The sequence below is a fragment of the Alosa sapidissima genome, chromosome 10, assembly GCF_018492685.1.
Source record: "Alosa sapidissima isolate fAloSap1 chromosome 10, fAloSap1.pri, whole genome shotgun sequence".
Lineage (NCBI taxonomy): Eukaryota > Metazoa > Chordata > Actinopteri > Clupeiformes > Clupeidae > Alosa > Alosa sapidissima.
Window position 1 is genome coordinate 38,243,288 of NC_055966.1, and position 5,000 is coordinate 38,248,287.

Sequence of the window (5,000 nt, forward strand, 5' to 3'; positions counted from 1 at the left end):
GTCAAAAGCCAGTCAGTCGCTCCCGGACCTCAGTCACACTCCTTTCAGTCTAGCACAAATGCATGCGCGCCTTTGCTTTTCTACAAGACGGTGGCAGAGTGCCTCCTCCCATATGGTCTAGCGGTTAGGATTCCTGGTTTTCAACCAGGCGGCCCGGGTTCGACTCCCGGTATGGGAAGCGCTTTTGCCTTCCCGTCAATGTGGGCTCCTTACCAGTAGAGCCCTCGGCTTAAGGCATTGCCCCCCAACAGTGCAGTCTGTCTCCACCTGCATGGGCTCTCCTTCACCTGCTGGACACCTTTCACATGGCTAAAGACTGTCTCCTTCAGCTTTGCCAACCGTGCCTTTCTTCAGCTGCTTTTCCCAGCCTTCAGCATCACTCCAACTCTTTCACACGCACATGTGTGCCGAGAGGCAGGGAAACGTCAGCGTTTGGCCATTTGTGGATTGGTGCCTGTGGGTCGAGGCGGGTGTTTGGTGTTTTCTGCAAATTAGCAGCACACACAACTCGTTTACGGAGTGGAAACTGCAGCCGAGGAGTGCTCAGAGGAGCCAGCGCGAAACTCGTCAAAGGCTGGTCACAGAGCATGCACTCTGAGAGAGGAGCTTTACTGTGGCCGGAAGAGCACGCAGCCCGTGGTTAGCCGTGATCGTATAGTGGTTAGTACTCTGCGTTGTGGCCGCAGCAACCCCGGTTCGAATCCGGGTCACGGCAGCTTTTGCACATTTCTGGATTATTGCCCTCAAGCCCGGGAAAAAGTGGGTGTGCAAAGCTGGACCTCGCCATGTCTGCTCATCTCTTGTCTTGAGGCTTCGGAAGAATGGAAGAATGCAGCTCTGCGAACCGTGCTGCTGTCGCATCGTCTCTGGAAACACACTGATCGCATGCTAGTCAGCTGGTTTTGTCAGGGCCAGTGGCGCAATGGATAACGCGTCTGACTACGGATCAGAAGATTCTAGGTTCGACTCCTGGCTGGCTCGGCGGCAACTTTTGACCCCGCGCCGGGAGGACCGCCACGATGGCCTTCTGCCCTCTGCTGGCCAGTAGATTTGCCGCGGCCTTCAGTTTGTCTACATGTCCTCTCTCGTCAAAAGCCAGTCAGTCGCTCCCGGACCTCAGTCACACTCCTTTCAGTCTAGCACAAATGCATGCGCGCCTTTGCTTTTCTACAAGACGGTGGCAGAGTGCCTCCTCCCATATGGTCTAGCGGTTAGGATTCCTGGTTTTCACCCAGGTGGCCCGGGTTCGACTCCCGGTATGGGAAGCGCTTTTGCCTTCCCGTCAATGTGGGCTCCTTACCAGTAGAGCCCTCGGCTTAAGGCATTGCCCCCCAACAGTGCAGTCTGTCTCCACCTGCATGGGCTCTCCTTCACCTGCTGGACACCTTTCACATGGCTAAAGACTGTCTCCTTCAGCTTTGCGAACCGTGCCCTTCTTCAGCTGCTTTTCCCAGCCTTCAGCATCACTCCAACTCTTTCACACGCACATGTGTGCCGAGAGGCAGGGAAACGTCAGCGTTTGGCCATTTGTGGATTGGTGCCTGTGGGTCGAGGCGGGTGTTTGGTGTTTTCTGCAAATTAGCAGCACACACAACTCGTTTACGGAGTGGAAACTGCAGCCGAGGAGTGCTCAGAGGAGCCAGCGCGAAACTCGTCAAAGGCTGGTCACAGAGCACGCACTCTGAGAGAGGAGCTTTACTGTGGCCGGAAGAGCACGCAGCCCGTGGTTAGCCGTGATCGTATAGTGGTTAGTACTCTGCGTTGTGGCCGCAGCAACCCCGGTTCGAATCCGGGTCACGGCAGCTTTTGCACATTTCTGGATTATTGCCCTCAAGCCCGGGAAAAAGTGGGTGTGCAAAGCTGGACCTCGCCATGTCGGCTCATCTCTTTTCTTGAGGCTTCGGAAGAATGGAAGAATGCAGCTCTGCGAACCGTGCTGCTGTCGCATCGTCTCTGGAAACACACTGATCGCATGCTAGTCTGTTGGGTCTGTCAGGGCCAGTGGCGCAATGGATAACGCGTCTGACTACGGATCAGAAGATTCTAGGTTCGACTCCTGGCTGGCTCGGCGGCAACTTTTGACCCCGCGCCGGGAGGACCGCCACGATGGCCTTCTGCCCTCTGCTGGCCAGTAGATTTGCCGCGGCCTTCAGTTTGTCTACATGTACTCTCTCGTCAAAAGCCAGTCAGTCGCTCCCGGACCTCAGTCACACTCCTTTCAGTATAGCACAAATGCATGCGCGCCTTTGCTTTTCTACAAGAAGGTAGCAGAGTGCCTCCTCCCATATGGTCTAGCGGTTAGGATTCCTGGTTTTCACCCAGGTGGCCCGGGTTCGACTCCCGGTATGGGAAGCGCTTTTGCCTTCCCGTCAACGTGGGCTCCTTACCAGTAGAGCCCTCGGCCTAAGGCATTGCCCCCCAACAGTGCAGTCTGTCTCCACCTGCATGGGCTCTCCTTCACCTGCTGGACACCTTTCACATGGCTAAAGACTGTCTCCTTCAGCTTTGCGAACCGTGCCCTTCTTCAGCTGCTTTTCCCAGCCTTCAGCATCACTCCAACTCTTTCACACGCACATGTGTGCCGAGAGGCAGGGAAACGTCAGCGTTTGGCCATTTGTGGATTGGTGCCTGTGGGTCGAGGCGGGTGTTTGGTGTTTTCTGCAAATTAGCAGCACACACAACTCGTTTACGGAGTGGAAACTGCAGCCGAGGAGTGCTCAGAGGAGCCAGCGCGAAACTCGTCAAAGGCTGGTCACAGAGCACGCACTCTGAGAGAGGAGCTTTACTATGGCCGGAAGAGCACGCAGCCCGTGGTTAGCCGTGATCGTATAGTGGTTAGTACTCTGCGTTGTGGCCGCAGCAACCCCGGTTCGAATCCGGGTCACGGCAGCTTTTGCACATTTCTGGATTATTGCCCTCAAGCCCGGGAAAAAGTGGGTGTGCAAAGCTGGACCTCGCCATGTCTGCTCATCTCTTGTCTTGAGGCTTCGGAAGAATGGAAGAATGCAGCTCTGCGAACCGTGCTGCTGTCGCATCGTCTCTGGAAACACACTGATCGCATGCTAGTCAGCTGGTTTTGTCAGGGCCAGTGGCGCAATGGATAACGCGTCTGACTACGGATCAGAAGATTCTAGGTTCGACTCCTGGCTGGCTCGGCGGCAACTTTTGACCCCGCGCCGGGAGGACCGCCACGATGGCCTTCTGCCCTCTGCTGGCCAGTAGATTTGCTGCGGCCTTCAGTTTGTCTACATGTCCTCTCTCGTCAAAAGCCAGTCAGTCGCTCCCGGACCTCAGTCACACTCCTTTCAGTCTAGCACAAATGCATGCGCGCCTTTGCTTTTCTACAAGACGGTGGCAGAGTGCCTCCTCCCATATGGTCTAGCGGTTAGGATTCCTGGTTTTCACCCAGGTGGCCCGGGTTCGACTCCCGGTATGGGAAGCGCTTTTGCCTTCCCGTCAATGTGGGCTCCTTACCAGTAGAGCCCTCGGCTTAAGGCATTGCCCCCCAACAGTGCAGTCTGTCTCCACCTGCATGGGCTCTCCTTCACCTGCTGGACACCTTTCACATGGCTAAAGACTGTCTCCTTCAGCTTTGCGAACCGTGCCCTTCTTCAGCTGCTTTTCCCAGCCTTCAGCATCACTCCAACTCTTTCACACGCACATGTGTGCCGAGAGGCAGGGAAACGTCAGCGTTTGGCCATTTGTGGATTGGTGCCTGTGGGTCGAGGCGGGTGTTTGGTGTTTTCTGGAAATTAGCAGCACACACAACTCGTTTACGGAGTGGAAACTGCAGCCGAGAAGTGCTCAGAGGAGCCAGCGCGAAACTCGTCAAAGGCTGGTCACAGAGCACGCACTCTGAGAGAGGAGCTTTACTGTGGCCGGAAGAGCACGCAGCCCGTGGTTAGCCGTGATCGTATAGTGGTTAGTACTCTGCGTTGTGGCCGCAGCAACCCCGGTTCGAATCCGGGTCACGGCAGCTTTTGCACATTTCTGGATTATTTCCCTCAAGCCCGGGAAAAAGTGGGTGTGCAAAGCTGGACCTCGCCATGTCGGCTCATCTCTTTTCTTGAGGCTTCGGAAGAATGGAAGAATGCAGCTCTGCGAACCGTGCTGCTGTCGCATCGTCTCTGGAAACACACTGATCGCATGCTAGTCAACTGGTTTTGTCAGGGCCAGTGGCGCAATGGATAACGGGTCTGACTACGGATCAGAAGGTTCTAGGTTCGACTCCTGGCTGGCTCGGCGGTAACTTTTGACCCCGCGCCGGGAGGACCGCCACGATGGCCTTCTGCCCTCTGCTGGCCAGTAGATTTGCCGCGGCCTTCAGTTTGTCTACATGTACTCTCTCGTCAAAAGCCAGTCAGTCGCTCCCGGACCTCAGTCACACTCCTTTCAGTCTAGCACAAATGCATGCGCGCCTTTGCTTTTCTACAAGACGGTGGCAGAGTGCCTCCTCCCATATGGTCTAGCGGTTAGGATTCCTGGTTTTCACCCAGGCGGCCCGGGTTCGACTCCCGGTATGGGAAGCGCTTTTGCCTTCCCGTCAATGTGGGCTCCTTACCAGTAGAGCCCTCGGCTTAAGGCATTGCCCCCCAACAGTGCAGTCTGTCTCCACCTGCATGGGCTCTCCTTCACCTGCTGGACACCTTTCACATGGCTAAAGACTGTCTCCTTCAGCTTTGCCAACCGTGCCCTTCTTCAGCTGCTTTTCCCAGCCTTCAGCATCACTCCAACTCTTTCACACGCACATGTGTGCCGAGAGGCAGGGAAACGTCAGCGTTTGGCAATTTGTGGATTGGTGCCTGTGGGTCGAGGCGGGTGTTTGGTGTTTTCTGCAAATTAGCAGCACACACAACTCATTTACGGAGTGGAAACTGCAGCCGAGGAGTGCTCAGAGGAGCCAGCGCGAAACTCGTCAAAGGCTGGTCACAGAGCACGCACTCTGAGAGAGGAGCTTTACTGTGGCCGGAAGAGCACGCAGCCCGTGGTTAGCCGTGATC

At 55.8% G+C, this 5,000-nt stretch overlaps 12 non-coding genes across 12 annotated transcripts; all 12 read left to right on the forward strand.

Annotated features, from left to right (window-relative positions):
* Nucleotides 1–106: 106 nt before the first annotated feature.
* On the forward strand, nucleotides 107–178 carry trnae-uuc. Its single transcript has one exon. It is a non-coding gene; the product is annotated as a tRNA-Glu (tRNA).
* A 465-nt stretch (nucleotides 179–643) lies between these two features.
* On the forward strand, nucleotides 644–715 carry trnah-gug. Its single transcript has one exon. It is a non-coding gene; the product is annotated as a tRNA-His (tRNA).
* A 193-nt stretch (nucleotides 716–908) lies between these two features.
* On the forward strand, nucleotides 909–981 carry trnar-acg. The gene has a single exon. It is a non-coding gene; the product is annotated as a tRNA-Arg (tRNA).
* Nucleotides 982–1,193: 212 nt separating this feature from the next.
* trnae-uuc lies at nucleotides 1,194–1,265 on the forward strand. Its single transcript has one exon. It is a non-coding gene; the product is annotated as a tRNA-Glu (tRNA).
* A 465-nt stretch (nucleotides 1,266–1,730) lies between these two features.
* On the forward strand, nucleotides 1,731–1,802 carry trnah-gug. Its single transcript has one exon. It is a non-coding gene; the product is annotated as a tRNA-His (tRNA).
* A 193-nt stretch (nucleotides 1,803–1,995) lies between these two features.
* Nucleotides 1,996–2,068, forward strand: trnar-acg. The gene has a single exon. It is a non-coding gene; the product is annotated as a tRNA-Arg (tRNA).
* Nucleotides 2,069–2,280: 212 nt separating this feature from the next.
* On the forward strand, nucleotides 2,281–2,352 carry trnae-uuc. The gene has a single exon. It is a non-coding gene; the product is annotated as a tRNA-Glu (tRNA).
* A 465-nt stretch (nucleotides 2,353–2,817) lies between these two features.
* On the forward strand, nucleotides 2,818–2,889 carry trnah-gug. The gene has a single exon. It is a non-coding gene; the product is annotated as a tRNA-His (tRNA).
* Nucleotides 2,890–3,082: 193 nt separating this feature from the next.
* On the forward strand, nucleotides 3,083–3,155 carry trnar-acg. The gene has a single exon. It is a non-coding gene; the product is annotated as a tRNA-Arg (tRNA).
* A 212-nt stretch (nucleotides 3,156–3,367) lies between these two features.
* trnae-uuc lies at nucleotides 3,368–3,439 on the forward strand. The gene has a single exon. It is a non-coding gene; the product is annotated as a tRNA-Glu (tRNA).
* Nucleotides 3,440–3,904: 465 nt separating this feature from the next.
* Nucleotides 3,905–3,976, forward strand: trnah-gug. Its single transcript has one exon. It is a non-coding gene; the product is annotated as a tRNA-His (tRNA).
* Nucleotides 3,977–4,454: 478 nt separating this feature from the next.
* Nucleotides 4,455–4,526, forward strand: trnae-uuc. The gene has a single exon. It is a non-coding gene; the product is annotated as a tRNA-Glu (tRNA).
* Nucleotides 4,527–5,000: the final 474 nt, after the last annotated feature.